Raw genomic sequence first — 18,823 nt, 5'->3', positions numbered from 1 at the left:
TCCTTCCTTCCTCTTAGCCTATTATATTAGTTGATGCTGCAGTCACTGCTTCCTCTCGACCAATCATAATCGCGGACCCAGGCACACCGTCACAAAGCACCACCCTCTCAAACTACAACACAGAGCATGTGAATATGTCGCAGCAAGGAGTGGCGGAGGAATTTGTCCCAAAACGGGGTTTTTTTAGTTCGCCAGCCTGACAGAAATAAACCACAGTGATTTGTAAAATTTGCAAGGAACCGGTAAAAACAAAGTCTGGTAACGCAACCAACTTGTTTCATCACGTAAGCCGCTCACTCCCGCAGCACCGCGAGCTGTGCCGCGCAGCTCCGCATCATCTCCGCGTCATCTCCTTAGGAATCTTCTGGAAGCTCTTCCAAAACAAAGCAGGTACAGCAGCTAAACTGGGCTCCCTTCTTTGTGATAAAATGACAAAGCGTCCTGGCGGCATAAGGACATCAAGCATGCAGTAAAATGCTTCATAGTGATGGATATGCTGCTGTTGTCTGCAGTTGAAAAACCTGGCTTCAAACAACCACTCGCCACTCTTGATCCGCGATATAAAGTTCCGAGCTGCAAGTTTTTCTCTAACAGCGCTCCCTAACAGCGCTGGTCACTTTAGTTTATTCTTTGTGAGTATTTAATATCACCCAGGTCTCTTAAGTTGAGTTATTTTTCTTTAAAAAAAAATCAGTTATGGTTAAAATAAGAATTTAATTGGGATTGAGTGTTTGTGTGTGATATATTAAAAGTAAGTTATTTAGCAATATTATAAGAGCCAGGTTTTAAATCTTTTTGATAATTATCTATCCATCAATATGAATTTTTTATCAATATGCTTTTTTCTATATCGTCCAGCCCTAATATAAAATCTATAAATAAATAAATTATATAAATGTTTTTCCAATCTAAGTGAGTTTCCTCTGAGTGAGGACATGAAGAATTGAGAGGAAAAAGAGGGAAAGAAAACAATAGTAACAATATATTAAAAAAAAACAGATATTTATTTTAGACAAATGTTTTAACTTTGGAACAGAATGAAGGTGTAACATATTCAACAAATTAACAGTTACTAACGTGGTTTAAAACAAAGAAATAACTTCTATTAACATCTTATACAAATAGACAATACCTACAAACATACAATTAAAAATAGTTGGAATGGAAATTAATTTACTGATTATTATGTATTTTTACAGGTAGTGAAAAAAATTAAATTAAGCAGCATGTGTACATGACTACTACAACTGATCTACGTTAGGTCAGATGTAGTCAGGCTGGAGCAGCCCCCTGTCTTCAGCCACCGGATGGCTGTTCTCCTCTGGGTCAACCTCCTCGTCCTCCACGTCCAGCTGGTCCCATGCCTCTATACTAATATTGTGGAGGATGCAGCAGAGGGCGATTACTTTTGGGGCAAACGTCAGGCAGACCTCCAGCGCCCTTAAGAAGATGGAACGCCACCATGTCTTCAGACCACCAAAGGCACGCCCAAAGATGTTTCTCGCCCTGGTGTGGTGTCTGTTGTAGTGTGCCTCCACCTGGACTGTACCAAATATAAAATTAACTTGTAATTTAGGTAATATGCTGATATGTCTTAATCTTCTATCCAATTAATATAATGTATGTATCAATTGTGTGTCATTGTTGGCTCTATTTAAGGACAAGAAGGTAAGAGATCTTACTGGCAAGCTGTTTCCCTATAGGATGCACCGCAGGCCAGCCAGTAGAGGGTCACCAGCACCTCTAACTCCTGTGGCCTTCCATGGGCCTTCTGGATGGGCTGATGGTGGCCCTTCTTAGCCTGACGGCTGGTTTCAAGTCCCCTTCATTAAAAAATATTTGAAGGATTGGCACAGAAGTGTTTATCCTCACATATTTTGTTTCTGTTTCTTCCTGTAAATAAAAAAATGCCAAATGTTAACATAATTGTTTTTTCAATTCTCACCTTTTCACACCATAAAACTATATGTGGTTAACATGTAGATTATTATAGTTCTCAAGAAAGAACAGGTCAAATGTATAGTAGTAAATGTAACAAATGGCTTCCCTTCTCTGGTATTTCTACCATTTCACTGAAAGAATTAACTCAACTAACTGCACATAATTTATAGATCACTGTAAAGGTGGGCAGACAGAAATAACTTTTCCTTAATGAACAATGCTGTGAAGGTTAGTAGGCGCAACAAAGTAGCTTAACCCTACTCCCTTTACTGTTAATATATAAAAATTATGTTTTCATTTTAATTATTTACAGATAAATAGTCACAATTTCAACGTGATCACATGTTTAATACCATCCTCAATGTTGTTTTTTTAAAGATAAAAGTAGGAAATAGGCTGTCAATCTTAAAAAACCTACCAGTTGGCACAGACGCTCAACGTCTGACTTTTTATTAAAATTACGCACTAACTCTGTAAACAGGCCACATAGGGAAGCTTAAAAGTATAATGTTCTTGCCTCAAACGACCTGAAAATTTACTTTTGAAGAACAAAAGCAGCAGAAAAGGGAGTGTTTAACTTACCACTGTGAGCTCTGTTTGCGCTGTCTGGAATCAAGCTGCGGCCACGGTGCATTCTGAGACGGTCAGTCTGAAGAACGCATGCACGGCTCCTATCTTCGCACTCTGTGCTCCATTAACCAGCCTTGGAAACCGTGACGTCAGACCACTGTTGTGAATTCGTATTCTCAAAGAAAAAATCCGTATTCTCAAGCAGCCGCTGCTGTTTGTGTTCATGAAGAATAAAACACAAATTTAAACTTGAAATTTGTATATATTAGTTATTGAAGTTGTAACTATTTAAACTGTATGTTGTATCTTTTGAATGCAATTTCAAATATTATGAGTTTACAAATGTTTGTTATGCACAACTTTTGACTAATATGGACACAACTATCCTTTTATGTACAAGTCTATTTTGGATATGATCTTACCTCATACGGTCTCCCCTTGAATTTCTCATTCAGGCCGCCCAACCCTAACCCTAACCCTAACCCTACCACCCCACATTAGTGTAAGCGTTTATTACGTCATTAAGACCTCCCTCTCTATGTATTACGCAAGGTTGCAGGTCATGTGTCGTCATAGTCGCCATCTTGGGAGGGTACAGTGTGGTTAAGCTGTAGCTAGCTTGCTGAAAAGCGTCTGAAGCGTCCATCCCCGTTCTCAGAGCTACTTCTGCCTTATGATGCTGCTACGTCAAATGCCGACGTCTTGAATGTGATGTTTAAACAACTGTGAGTTGAACTAACATTTGCTACCTCTCATTTTCATTGCCTGCTATATTTTGTTTAGACTAATTAGGATTCCACAAAATGATAGTGCTATTTATTTCACAATTTCTACTTCTAAAATTAAAATAGGCTTATCCGTGAAGCCTTTGCGTGATGTCACAAACGACGCCTGTGCGCTGACCGGTTGTCAAAACATGGCCGATAGTGTAAACAGGACGAACTCGAGTGAATATCTTATGCCTTTCTCCGCGTATGCGAACTCCCTACCTTCAGATGCGAACGAGAGATATAAGATCAAGTTATTGTACAACGCTGGTACATGTTCCTTGCCCGATCCATATCGTTTAACGGAACAATGGAGCAAAAATCCCGACGAGGTGCCGGACCTAACATTTGGCGAAATTTACCTATATTTGATCGATACACCATCCATTTTCACCAAAGAATCGATGAAAGCCTACAAATCGTTGGAAGCATACAAGTAAGCAATAATACAACTTTATTTTTGTTTCTAATTTTAATTATGTTGAGAAAAATTTTATGTTAACATTTTACTTACGTGTAAAGGTGACGTTCTCTGTAAACAATGATCACGTGATACATAGTGATAGTTTCTCGCTCTCTCGCTTTTTCTCTCTGTATTGTATGTCATATGTAAAGAAATTTAGAGGTTTTATAAATTACTGCGTAAAGAGCATTATTAAATAATGATTGATTCTTAAAATTATTCACTATTAATTTATTTGTAGGTATGGTTTAAGTGGACATGTGCAGGAGGTATTGTCACACCAAATTGATCCAAGCTGTCCCTACATTGCTCTGAAGACCAAGGTTACTCCATCCCAGAGAATACGAGACAAACCACATGAACCATGGGTTTATTTAGAAAAATCTAGTGGAACTGTCTACTGTGCACATTGTACATGCATGGCTGGGTAAATATTTTTAATATCTACTGTGAAATTATGATCACTTTTTTTTAATCACAATTTTCTATTGATCAGCAATAACAAATCATTTCAGGCTTGGAGAAGTATGCAGCCATGTGGCGGCACTTTTGTTCAAGGTGAAGATGGTTGTAAAGATGGGACTGACCCAATCAAGCTCCGCAAGTAAAGCCTGTCAGTGGAATAGCTCTTTTCGAAAAGAGGTAAGCAAATTATAACTTTATTAGTTTCTTGATTCTTTTGAGTTATAGACATTAAATAATAATTTGTCCTTGGTAATGCCATTTAATTCCTACTGTCTGAACTAACAGTTATTATTAAGACATATTTTACAAATATATTTTAAGAAATTGTGCTTAATATTATTACATTTATAATTTTTTCTAGGTAACCCCAGCCACCATCACTGGAATATTCAGTGAAATTAAAGGAAGACGTACTAAGGAAATAGATTCTGTTCATGCACATGGTACAGCCCAACTTCCTCAACAAAGTGTTCTGGATAGCCTTTATTCCATTGCACCCAATGCAGCTTTCTTCACCTCTGTTAACGTGTTATCACCAATTGTAAACGCTGATCTTGTGGGGAGAGAGACAAAATACCCTTAACTTCTTTCAACGCTACTACAAGAATTTCAAAAAGATTCGATAACAGAACTTTGTGCTGAAATGTTAAAGAACTATTCGGTGTCCTCTGCACAAGCCAGCAACTTGGAATATGCGACAAGGAACCAGTCTATCAGTCCATTGTGGTACAAACACCGGACAGGGAGGATTACTGCTTCCAAGGCCCATGATGTTCTCGTTAGACAACCAACAACCAATCCTGACACTCTTGTAAAGAGAATAGTAGGTTACAAGGTGTATGACCTCTCCAACAGTGCTGCTGTCAAGTGGGGAACTAAGACAGAAGATGAATGCAGACAAGCCTACAGTCTTCACCAGAAAGCAGGACATATAAATTTCACCTGTAGGTTATCAGGGTTTGTGATTGACCCAAACCATCCATTCCTCGGAGCCAGCCCTGATGGAGCTGTGAACTGTGATTGTTGTGGCAATGGAATTTTAGAAGTCAAGTGTCCTCTAAACATAGGAATGTTGCTGTTGAGGAAGCAGTCATCACAGATAAGGATTTTTGCCTTGATGCTACTCTACATCTCAAGGAAAACCATAGATACTACACCCAAGTTCAAATGCAGATGTTTTTAACAAAGAGTCAGTATTGTGACTTTGTAGTATTCACTAGAAGTGAGCCTGCAAGCATGTGTATTGTTCGCATTACACTTGATGAAAAGTTCTGTGAAAACCTCATAAACAAATGTGAGAAGTTTATCGAAGACCATGTTGTTCATGAACTTATAACTCGACAGTTAGAAAATGAACGTGTTGTCAACCAAGAACTGGATAGTAATGAAAAAAAACCTGGTGCATTTGTAATTAACCTGAATATGGACGAATGATTAAATGTGATGGTGAGTTATGTCCTTACGAATGGTTCCACTATAAATGTGTGAACATTCGACGAAAACCCCGTGGTCAGTGGTTTTGTGGAAGTTGTGAACCATGATGAGTCACTAAGGACAGCATGAATCTATTCTAAACTGGATCTTTAGTTCAAATACCAGAATTGAAGGACATTTTGAATGACTTGCATTTTTATTCACTTTGTAAATAAATTGAATACATGATTGATATTTAAAATAAATTATTTTTATTGTGAAATTTTGTTTTTATTTCCAGTTGTATACGGTGGCCGACAGGTGCAAACGCCCTGCAACTTCAGAAAACACGTGCAAATAGGCAAAAACGCGATTCAAAAAGAAAACCAATCTCATCAATTTGACAACACCTGTGCAGCATTCAGCAAACGCGCTGCATATACATAAACGCGATTAAAAAAGAAAACCAACTCCACAACGGAAGTGCTCCAGGCCTCTAGGAAGAGCACTAAGTGGAACAGCTGATTTTAGACCCCACGGAGCTTGTTCGTTCTTCAGACTGACCGCTTGCCCAGAATGCACCACGGCCGCAGCTTGATTCAAGACAGCGCAAACAGAGCTCACAGCGGTAAGTTAAAAATTCCCTTTTCTGTTGCTGTTATTGTTCAAAAGTACGTTTTAAGATCGTTTGAGGCGAGAACATTATACATTATACTTCCCTATGTGGCCTGTTTACAGAGTTAGTGCGTAATTTTAATAAAAAGTCCGACGTTGAGCGGAGCAGAGTGACCCGCAGACCTCCGAGGGAAACCCGCAGCCAGTCTGTTACACTTCTGTCGGCCAGATAGTGTGCGTAGTACTGCTGGTTATGATTTATTTGTTTTGTGTTTATCTGACTGACGCGTGTTGCTTTATTAACTCAATATTTGTTGGAATAAATTGTAAATGTCTCCCAAGGACGACAGCAGCATATAAAATTAATAAATAAATAAAATCTACAAATGTTTTTCCTATCTCAGTTTCTTCTGAGTAAGGACACAAATAATTGAGAGGAGAGAGGGGGAAAGAAAACAATAGTAATAATAGTATATGAAAATAACAGACATTTATTTTATACAAATGTTTTATCTTTGGAACAGAATGAAGGTGTAATATATTCAACAAATTAACAGTTACTAACATGGTTTAAAACAAAGAAATAACTCATTAAGATCTTATACAAACAGACAACGCTATAAACTTACCACTTAAAATTGTGGGAATGGAAATGAATTTACTCATTATTTAATGTATCTTCACAGGTGGTGAAAATAATGAAATGAAGCAGCATGTGAACATGACTCCAACTGATCTACGTTAGGTCAGGTGTTGTCATGTCAACTTAAACATGCAGCCAGCTGCAGCAGCTCCCTGTCTTCAGCCGCCGGATGGTCATCCTCTTCTGTTTCGACCTCCTCATCCTACAAGTCAAGCTGGTCCCCTGCCTCTATACAAATACTGTGGAGGATGCAGCAGGCGGTGATTGCTTTTGGGGCAAACGTCAGGCGGACCTCCAGCGCCCTTAAGAAGATGGAACGCCACCGTGTCTTCAGACCACCAAAGGCGCGCTCAATGATGTTTATCAGCCTTGGTGTGGTGTCTGTTGTAGCGTGCCTCCCCTTGACCTGTACCAAATATAAAATTAACTTGTAATTTAGGTAATATGCTGATATGTCTTAATCTTCTGTCCAATTAATATAATCTATGTATCAATTGTGTGTCATTGTTGGCTCTATTTAAGGACAAGAAGATAAGAGATCTTACTGGCAAGCTGTTTCCCTATAGGATGCACCGCAGGCCAGCCAGCAGAGGGTCACCAGCACCTCTATCTCCTGTGGCCATCCATGGACCTTCTGGATGGGCAGCAGCTGAAGGAGGAGGACGATGGTGCCCCTGTTTAGCTTGAAGGCTGGTTTCAGGTCCTCTTCATTAAAAAATATTTGGAGGATTGGCACAGAAGTGTTTATCCTAACATATTTTGTTTCTGTTTCTTCCTGTAAATAAAAAATGCCAAATGTTGCCATAATTGGGGTTTTTTCAGTTGTCACCTTTTCACAGCATAAAACTATACCTGCTTAACATGCAGATTATTATAGTTCTCAAGAAAGAAAAGGTAAAATGTATAGTAAATGTAGCAAATGGCTTCCCTTCTCTGGTATTTTTACCATTTCACTGAAAAAAATGGGCTGAACTAACTGCACATAATTTATAGATTAATCACTGTAAAGGTGGGCAGACATAAAAATATGTTTTTTTCCCCTTTCTTAATGATCAATGCTGTGAAGGTCAGTAGGTGCAATAAAGTAGCTTAACACTACTGTCATACTGCTTCTAATGTTAAAATTGGGTCTTCATTTTAATTATTTATAGAAAAACAGTCACAATTTCAACCTGATCACGTTTTTAATACCATCCTCAATGTTTTTTTAAAGATAAAAGTAGGAAATAGGCTGTCAATCTTAAAATGCCTACCAGTTGGCAATAGATGGGTGAGCAAAGCCTGCCTTCTGAGCCTCCTCTGCCGCATCAATCTTCTCCTTGCTCGGATTTGCCTCCTTAATTGCATCACCTCCTCTTCAGCCTGCTGGTAAAGCTGACCAACAACCGAAGCAACAGCAATATTGCTCGTATTCCTCATTTTGCTTCTACAAAGTGCTGATTTAAAAAAAAAAAAAATTTCAATCGCCTCTACAATTACAACTCCCAACAAATAAATGCCCGCAGTTCTGCAATTTTAGATATTTTTTAGACTTTTTAGAAATTAATAAAAAGTGTGTAGTGTGTATAAATAGTTTTGAATGTTAAAGAAATGCTCAAGAGCTGTGTGTGTGATGACGTCACGAGTATACTTCTGTATACTCGTGTACTCGTTTGTACACGAATTGATGAAGTTGGTTTTCTTTTTGAATCGCGTTTATGTATATGCAGCGTGTTTGCTGAATGCCGCACAGGTGTTGTCAAATTGATGAAGTTGGTTTACTTTTTGAATCGCGTTTATGTATATGCAGCGCGTTTGCTGAATGCCGCACAGGTGTTGTCAAATTGATGAAGTTGGTTTTCTTTATGAATCGCGTTTTTGCCTATTTGCACGTCTTTTCTGAAGTTGCAGGGCGTTTGCACCTGTCGGCCACCGTAGTTGTACACTTATATTGAATGGAAAAGAATACTGATGCTGCCTCCACATGCTGCTTTCTGATTTCTCGCTTTTCTGCCCTTAGAAATCTAGACTGTCTTTGTCCACTATCTGTCTGTCTCCTTGCCTATTTTCTGTTCAGTGTAACAGAAAATAGTTAAATTAAAATAATTTCAAACAAACATGTCACTTCTTGAGTGAGAGAATTTTCTTATTTACATAACTAGTTTAGGTGGCAGGTTGCAGAGTGCAGAACAAATGGTAACTACACTGTCGGCATGTGGGACCATGTGCATTGTCATATTCAAACTCAAGATGTTAAAGTTCTTTAGTCTCTCTATAGCTCTCTCAACATGAATGCGCACATGAGCAATCCTGTGAGACAGTTCAACCTCTTTAGCAGATAATTGGGCCTTTCCCTTGGTAAATGAAGGTATAACAAGTGTTGCACCATGGTTGGCCAAGTCCTCTGAAATTAAAAACCCCCGATCAGCCAAAACCTGGTCACCATTCTGAATGTTGTCCAGAAATACACTTCTGAGTGTGATCATTTTGTCTGATGTTCTCCCACCAAATGCTTTTGAAACAAAAGAAATGGCCCCTGTTGGTGTTATGGAAACCAAAAATTTTATGGTGTTATTATGTTTATAGTTAGACCATGTCTGTGCTCTAGCTGTTAGCTTTCCAGGTCTCTGAATAAAGACTTCAAAACAGTCAATGATGCTGGAACACCTTGGGTATGAGACCTTGAATATGTGTGGCATATTTGCTATCAGGTACTCTCCCTCTGGCCACTGAATAAGGAAACAATGTTTTCTAGCAAGTCTTGGAAGTCCTTGATTAAGAATGTCCAAAATTGTGGTCAACGAAACATTAAACCGATAGGCTAGATCCTGATGCTGCAGATTTAACCTTAGCTTCATGAGAATACACAATAGAACACTCTTGGGTGACATGACTCTGCTTGTAGGTAACACACATTCCACAAATGAAAGCAGCCACAAGAATATTGCCACGAATGGAATGTCAGTGTGAAATTGCAGCTATCACTTTCTGTCACTTGTTCTAAATGTTGCTTGCTTAATAAGGTTGACAAACGCAAATTTTCCTCTTGAAGTCGTCCTAACTCTGCATAGAGCTGCTGAGTTTCCTTCCGGAGGTCACAAATTTTATGCACACAAGAATCATGAATTCATGTAATAAAAAAATAAATATTGTTACATGAGAATCATAATCTCACATCAAAGATCACACTTTTGTAAAGTACTGAATACAAATATTCTAATTTTAAAGAATCAAGGAAGAAAAAAAATTATTAACTGCGACAACCTGAAAAGTCTCTCTTTTCCTGCCTGGCCAGGTCTAAAAGAACTGATGCCGCCTCCACATGCTGCTTTCTGATTTCTCGCTTTTCTGCCCTTAGAAATCTGGACTGTCTTTGTCCACTATCTGTCTGTCTCCTTGCCTCATTATAGCCCAAGTTGATGGAGGGGACATAGTCTGGATTTGACAAATCATTGCTCTTGGCACCTAAAATGTTGAATTGACATTTTACATTGGCACAAAACCCGTCATCATTAACTGTATTAATATAATTTAATGGTATAGTCACTGATGAGAAAGGGGGCTCAGACAGAAAAAAACAAAAACAAATGTACTGTCAGGGGTAATCTGGTGATTTTACCAGAAAATAAATCTTGTATGCTTAATCTAACTAAATTAATAAATCAACCCTTCAATCCCCTTCATAGTCATAGAGCTACATGTACTCATATTCAGTGTGCTCTTTATAGTTATTTTTAAAGCAATGATACGTTACAGATATGTTTAGGACACATCTTAAAAGAAAAAAACCTTACCTATCACAAAATGCAGATGACAAACTCAGTCATGATCTGCCGGCTCCAACGGTTGGCCATTCAATGTTCTCCGCTTTATCGCCGCAATCCAGAGCTTTCTTCTTTGATCTGGTTTCTTGGGAAACCGGTAAAAACTTTTATGATTGTGTTTGTTGAATCTATTAGTACAGCCGATCACGCAGCACGAAACGACCATGACTAATAACCTTAGTTGTTATCACCACAGGTGGCCATTTCTTGTTTTTCTGCCAATCAGTTAGTCACGTGACAGATTTGTGACGTCACGGCGAATAAGCGTATAAAGACAAATAAAACCAAGGAACACTATTTACATTGGTTTTATTGTACAAAGGTTTCCACACTGTCCATTAGTAATTAGTTCAAACCCGAGGCAGAGCTAGACATTCTCATCATCAGGGACTTAGCCCACAACATATTTCATCATTACAAAGGGTAATTTGGTACACCAAAAAAGTAAGAAATTATTTAATCTGTTGATGTGGTCGCAAAATTAATTTAATATAGGCCTTTAAAGTTTAATCTGCTGTTCTTTAGTAGTCGTACTAGTATTTACCAATAGTATATTAATATGTTTTCATTCCAATGATGAAATGGACAACCACTCATGTAACAACTCAGTCTTGGTGTCACCAATCTTACTCAAAGTACAGTATTGGGTCCTCTATGCTGCTTATGTATTAAGATTTACTGCACATTTAAACATTGATAACTCACTATTGTTAGGGAAATAAATAGTTGTCTGAGAAGATGTAGGTAAACACTATTCAAAGTCACTCACAAGGGCACAGTCACAATTTTATGGAAACATCATTAGAAACAGTCCTGGAAACTCCAAGCAGCTGTTCTCCACCATAAATCAACTTCTCAAACCAATAACCCCCCCCACTTACAGAAACTACAGAAGAGCACTGTAATAATTTCCTGGACTTTTTCAAAACAAAAATAGATTCAATCCACTCTTCCTTTTCTGGTTCCTCAGCACCACCCATCCCAATTGAACACTCACAGCTTGTAATCACACAGCCACTACAATGCCTTCCAGAAGTCTCCCAGCATGAGGTTAAAAAGATCATCAAGAGGATGAAACCCACAACCTGTGCCCTTGACCCCTTTCCTACAACTCTAGAAAAAGCAAACGCCCCCGCCCTAAGCCCTCTGATTACCAATGTGATAAACCACTCCCTCCATTCCGGCAATGTTCCACCTGCCCTTAAAACAGCCATAATCAGACCACTCCTGAATAAACCTACCCTCGACCCAGATACACTTTCAAATTACAGGCCCATTTCCAATCTCCCATTCCTCTCTAAAGTACTGGAAAAAATTGTTGCCACCCATCTTCAGGACCATCTCAAACAAAACAATCTTTTTAAGAAATTCCTGTCTGGTTTTCGCTCTGTGACTCTACCAGGGCTGTTTCAGTGCTATGACCAAACGACCTATGAATGGCAGCAGATAAAGGCTCACCTTCCCTCCTCGTACTCCTTGATCTGTCTGCTGCTTTTGACACTGTGGATCATCAAAATCTTCTCAACCGGCTACACAAAACCACTGGACTCTCTGACACTACTCTGAACTGGTTTCAATCATACCTCGCTGACAGAACGGAGTACATCTCAATTGGCAATACAAGTTCATGGCATCACAAAGTCACCTGCGGAGTCCCCAAGGGATCAGTACTGGGGCCCATCCTCTTCATCATCTACATCCTCCCCCTTGGTCATGTCATCAGCCATCATGGAGTCTCATTTCACTTGTACGCTGATGATACACAACTGTACATAAAATCTCATCCTACTGCAGCTTCAACAACAGCATCATCATCTTCAAAACTCACCGCCTGCCTGGAGGAGATAAAGATGAGGATGAAACACAATTTTCTCCAGTTGAACAGCTCCAAAATCGAGGCAATCCTTGTTGGCACATCACACCAAGTCCAGTCATCCTCCATTACCGGTATAACCATCTCTGGCCAGGACAACAACACGGAGGGCAGATGTCTCTATTCAGAAGGCATTTGAAAGCTGTAAAAACCTTTCAAGAGACAGTGAAAAAGCTAAAGCTAGTAACGACAAAGTGATGAAATTTATAGCGTTCGACAACCAGCCTTTTTCTGTCGTCGAGAACCTGGATTTTCATAACTTAATAGCACTTTTGGAGCCACTTCCCTTGTCCCTGCCTGTCCTCAACGATGCTGTCACGACACACATCTACAACTTGATCAACAAAAACAGACTTAATGTAAGTTTTACCACAGACATATGGACGTCAGATGTTAGTCCTGTCTGCATGTTAAGCTTAATGGCTCAGTGGTTGGATCCAGATTTTAACATGCAAAAAGCAATGCTGCACACACAGAGTGCCCCGGGTCGCATACAGAGACGATGATAGGTCAAGCTTTTGAAACAATGCTTGCGCAGTGGAATATATAAAAAAAACAAGTGCATATTGTGCTCAGAGATAATGCACAAACATGATCAAGGCCATGGAGGACTATGGGCTTGCAAGCTTGGGCTGTATGGCACACACTTTACAACTCACGATAAATGAGGTTGTGATCCAAAGAAGAGTTTCCATCTGCAGGAAGATGGTTGGGCATTTCAGACACTCCCAGCTTGTCATCTGCCGTCTTCAAAGCTTACAGAAGCAACTAGGCATGAAACAGACAAGGCTTCAACAAGACGTGCCCACTAGATGGAACAGCACGTTCTACATGCTGAGAAGCTTGTTGGAGCAGAAGCGAGCCCTTGCAACATGTGCAGTAGATTTTGAGTTACCAGCTCATCTGACGCTATACCAATAGACTTTAATTGAAAACATGCTCACTTTTCTAGACCCTTGTGACCAGCTGACAAAAGACATAAGTTCAGCTTCAGCTATTCCAGCTGTCATCCCCTCCATTGAAGCCTTAAATAGGACCGTTGCAAAAGATCATGGAGTTAAAACTTCAAAGAGCACCCTACTCCAAGCTATAGACCAGCGTTTCAGCCACATCTACATGGAGTTCCTGTTTTTTCTCGCTGCACTCTTGGACCCCAGGTACAGGGACTGCTATTTTGACCAAGCAACAAAACGGGAAGCAACAAAAGTGTTGCACGACAAGGTGAGATGTGCAACATTGGCAGAAAACGTTGAGGAACAACAGGAAAAGAAAAGTAAGGCAGATGACAACAAAAATGTTTCCCTGCTGACAATGTATGACGAAATCCTGCAAGAAAGTAACTCTAAAGACTTGAACCAAAGCCAAACAGATCAGCAGGTAATTAATTTATTGTTCAAGTAAACCTTTAGTTATCTCAGATAAAATATATCAAATATAGTAATATTATGTATATAATTTTTTTCTTTGTTTTGTTCTACTGCTTTAGATCCAATGGCGTACCGCGAGCGAGCTATTTTTAGAAACGTAACGTCACGATGACGTCACATCACGTGGTACGCAGTAGGACAAGCTTGCATAGTCCGCCGCTGTTTCGCTGTAAAAGAGACGTGCGTTACCCTTGGTTTTACTCTGTAAACGACTGCTTTTTCCAAATCTAAAACCATGGTTTTTAAACATTGTTGCTATGGAACGTGCAACAGCGACTCGAGGTACGCTGATCGGCCGCATATGAAGGATGTTTTCTTCAACACTGCCAAGGAGAAATGTGTGCGCTGGGTACATCGGTGCAGTCAGCCTACACAACAGTTCAACCCGGAAAAAGTTACCAAATTCACCTACATATGTAGCAAGCCTTTTGTTGGAGGAAAGGGCCCAACCGAAGAACATCCTGACCCAATTCCAGCGACATCAAGTAGTGAACAGGTAAGAGTTTTTTGGTGGCCGACATGTTAATAATGAAGCGCCTGCTACCATGATAGCATATAGGCTATCATGGTAGCAGGCGCTAACTTGATACCCTGCTACCAGGATAGCTTACTCAAAAACATTTCAAATAAGACAAACATTAAACATGTTCCGATCCCTGGACGGTGATTACAAACAAAAAAAACGGCCGATGACGCCATGACCGCCACGCAGGAAAAAAAAACAAAGCTTACCGTTCGATCAACTAGGCCCGTTTTCCAGTCTTTTTAAACCCTCGACACTCAAGCCATCGTTTGAGCTGAAGGTTGGTGTGTTCTTCGACAGTGCAACCAGTAAACCGTGTGCCTGGAACATCGTCTTGGGAAAGTTTAACGGCTGCAAAGTCGGTCATATCGCTGGTTCTGTTGCGCGTGTAATAGCTGGTTGCTACGGGCGTTCTCTACCTGTATGCCCTACCTAAGCGGCAAAAGGGGCGTTGCTCTTGAGTCGGTGACGTCACGTGCGCGGTATGCCATTGATTTTCTCTTTAAGTTTATGCGTTTCTAGTGTTTTTTGCAATGATAATAGTTTTCTCCCCGTAAGTCAACATCGAGAACACTGTTTAAAACAAAGTCAAGAACAATAATTGAGCTACACAGAGAAAAAAAGAAAAATAAGAAAATAAAAAAATTTATAAAAATAAAATTTTTGTCTTTCAGATCAGAAGCTCTCATCATTTTGCTAAAGCTTGAAACTCTGCTCTAGAACATCGTATGACCATCATACTTAACAGACGACAACTCTGTAATTTCCCTCTGGGATTATTAAAGTATTTCTGATTCTGATTCTGAACTCTAGATAAAACATAAAACCTTCTAAGCAGTAAGACCTTCAGTATTCAGTATTTACAATCTAAGTGTCCACTTATTATATTAGCAACTACATTTAAAGTTTTGCTGAAAGCTGAGGCAAAACCTTGAAAAATTTCCAGACGGGATGGCCTGGGAAGGGACAACAACGAATGTTATGACTGATCTAATTCAAGGTAAACATCTGAATGTGGTGTTGTGTCAGTATGTTTTGGCCTTCGACAGGAACTGCAGCAAAACAGATATCAGATGATGTCTGCAGGAGGGGTGAAAGGTAACTTCTAATAATTATTGAAGGACACAAAGTGTCTGCGACCAGATAAATTAAATGTAAAAAATTTTTAAACCATTATATTTATAATTTAAACTGAATTATGTCACACAGATGAACAGAGAGTTAGTAACATGCAAACAAGACATTTAGACAAATACACATACACACACAGGCCTGTTTTTTCACACTATTTTTACACAGATCTGTGGTCTTTAATTTTCTAAATGTTTCGACAAAGTATACATGGCTTGTAATGGAAGTGTGTGTGTGTGTGTGTGTGTGTCGGGGGGGTTAACCGACCCGGATTTTCTTCATTATTAATTTTCACTCCGGCTCCATAAGGATATATCTCTTTATCTTTATCTTCATGGCATGAGGCAACAATTACTGTAATTAGACTGTAGCTGGAGGGCAAAGACAGGGAGCATTTTGAAAGCTATTGACCAATATCAATATTAAACTATGACTACAAAATATACACAAAAACAGCCCTAACCCTATCCAGACATTTATTTCAAAAGTTATAGATGAAGATCAATCAGGCTTCATTAGAGAGCGCCAAACTCAAGACAATATCAGAAGAACTCTCCATATAATAGAAAAAATACAGAAAAGAAACGAAAGTGCTATTCTTTTATGCTTAGACACGGAAAAGGCTTTTGATTCTGTTTGCTTCCTCTATCTTTGCTGTCATAGTTTGGGTTTTGTTTAGTTTTTAATCTTGAAATTGTCTTTATTTAACCTGTTCACCAGCCAGTAATCCAGTCAGTTCAGTCAACCTCTCGGCCATCACCCAAGTGATGGGGTGGTTCAGATATTGGGGTACAGCATCCCAAGAACAATACTGACATATTTTGGTTTGGTAATGGGAGCAGGGATTCAGAAAAAATTTTTGTTGGAAGTAGCAAAAAAAAGCCATCACACGAAAATGGTACAAACAAGAACCCCCTCTGGATGGACATTGTCGAAGAAATTCACAGTATGGAAAGACTTTCTTTTATAATAAGGTTACAACAAACAAAATATTAAGATTTTTGGAACTAATGGAGAATGTATATTAATAATAACTGACCAACTGTTCTGGGAATGTTGTATTGTTTGTTATAATTTGTATCTTTAAAAATAATAAAATACAAGTGAAAAAAGAGGGAAATACAGTGGTGTGAAAAAGTGTTTGCCCCCTTCCTCATTTCCTGTTCCTTTGCATGTTTGTCACACTTAAGTGTTTCGGAACATCAAACTAATTTAAACAATAGTCAAGGACAACACAAGTAAACACAAAATGCAATTTGTAAATGAAGGTGTTTATTATTAAAGGTGAAAAAAATCCAAACCTCATGGCCCTGTGTGAAAAAGTGATTGCCCCCCTTGTTAAAACATACAATACCTGTGGTTGTCCACACCTGAGTTCAATTTCTCTAGCCACACCCAGGCCTGATTATTGCCACACCTGTTCACAATCAAGGCAACACTTAAATAGGAGCTGCTTGACACAGTAAGGTCCACCAGAAGATCCTTAAAAGCTACACATCATGCCGAGACCCAAAGAAATTCAGGAACAATTGAGAAAGAAAGTAATTGAGATCTCTCAGTCTGGAAAGGGTTATAAAGCCATTTCCAAAGCTTTGGGAATCCAGCGAACCACAGTGAGAGCCATTATCCACAAATGGCAAAGACATGGAACAGTGGTGAACCTTCCCAGGAGTGGCCGGCCGCCCAAAATTACCCCAACAGCTCAGCTACGACTCATCCAAGAGGTCACAAAAGACCCCACAACAACGTCCAAAGAACTGCAGGCCTCACTTGCCTCAGTTAAGGTCAGCTTTCATGCCTCCACCATCAGGAAAAGACTGGGCAAAAATGGCCTGCATGGCAGAGTTCCAAGGTGAAAACCACTGCTGAGCAAAAAGAACATCAAAGCTTGTCTCAATTTCTCCAAAACACATCTTGATGATCCCCAAGACTTTTGGGACAACATTCTGTGGACCGATGAGACAAAAGTGGAACTCTTTGGAAGGTGTGTGTCCAAGTATATCTGGCGTAGAAGGAACACTGCATTTCAGAAAAAGAACAGTATGCCAACAGTAAAATATGGTGGTGGTGGTGGTAGTGTGATGGTCTGGGGCTGTTTTGCTGCTTCAGGACCTGGAAGACTTGCCGTGATAAAAGGAACTATGAATTCTGCTGTCTACCAAGAGATCCTGAAGGAGAATGTCCTACCATCTGTTTGTGTACTCAAGCTGAAACAAACTTGGGTTCTGCAGCAGGACAATGATCCTAAACACACCAGCAAGTCCACCACTGAATGGCTGAAGAAAAACAAAATGAAGACTTTGGAGTGGCCTAGCCAAAGTCCTGACCTGAATCCTATTGAGATGTTGTGGTATGACCTTAAAAAGGCCGTTCATGCTCGAAAACCCTCTAATGTAACTGAATTAGGACAATTCTGCAAAGATGAGTGGGCCAAAATTCCTCCAGGACGCTGTAAAAGCCTCATTGCACGTTATCGCAAACGCTTGGTTGCAGTTGTTGCTGCTAAGGGTAGCCCAACCAGTTATTAGGTTTAGGGGGCAATCACTTTTTCACACAGGGCCATGATGGTTTAGATTTTTTTTCACCTTTAATAATAAACACCTTCATTTACAAATTGCATTTTGTGTTTACTTGTGTTGTCCTTGACTATTGTTTAAATTGGTTTGATGTTTTGAAACACTTAAGTGTGACAAACATGCAAAGGAACAGGAAATGAGGAAGGGGGCAAACACTTTTTCACACCACTGTAGTGTGTAGTCACCCACTATATTTAATAATGTAAATAATCGCCTATATTGCACAATTTGGCGCTAAAAAGATGGATACAGTACTAATAAAACTCTGGGCGTTCAGACGCTTCATTTGGCCAAAACAAAAGCGTGGTGCTCTTCAGGGCAGTCAAACTTTTTTACAGTAGCAGGCCACACACTATCAGGTAGGAGGGTGCACTTATGCCGGTGCCCGAGCCCCGGAGGGGAGAAATTTGAAAAATAGAGTCTCCCTGATGTATTTTGGACGCTTTCAAGACAGGTGATTATTTAAACAATAGAGTCAGAGTGCATGTTTCAAATTGAATAAAAGGCAAAAAATGTGAATGATCAATTCTTCAAAAACAACCTTTGTTTTTTATTATTATTCTTAAAACATTATTTTTTCACATTATGTTATCATCATGTTTTAACAAGGTAA

General features: G+C 39.4%; 1 protein-coding gene and 1 long non-coding RNA gene across 4 annotated transcripts in view; both read right to left on the bottom strand.

Moving 5' to 3' along the window:
• tmem129 (transmembrane protein 129, E3 ubiquitin protein ligase) overlaps nt 1–18,823 on the bottom strand; it is a 48,501-nt gene that overhangs the window by 10,816 nt on the left and 18,862 nt on the right. The window lies entirely within an intron of this gene.
• Nucleotides 1,205–7,559, bottom strand: LOC118559386. Its single transcript, XR_004928819.1, has 3 exons — nt 7,482–7,559; nt 1,683–1,741; nt 1,205–1,543 (listed from the first exon to the last, which is right to left on the bottom strand). It is a non-coding gene; the product is annotated as an uncharacterized LOC118559386 (long non-coding RNA).

Source organism: Fundulus heteroclitus, unplaced genomic scaffold, assembly GCF_011125445.2.
Source record: "Fundulus heteroclitus isolate FHET01 unplaced genomic scaffold, MU-UCD_Fhet_4.1 scaffold_28, whole genome shotgun sequence".
In the NCBI taxonomy this organism is placed as follows: Eukaryota; Metazoa; Chordata; class Actinopteri; order Cyprinodontiformes; family Fundulidae; genus Fundulus; species Fundulus heteroclitus.
The sequence above is the reverse complement of the archived record's forward strand: the minus strand, read 5'-3'. Positions and strand labels throughout refer to the sequence as shown.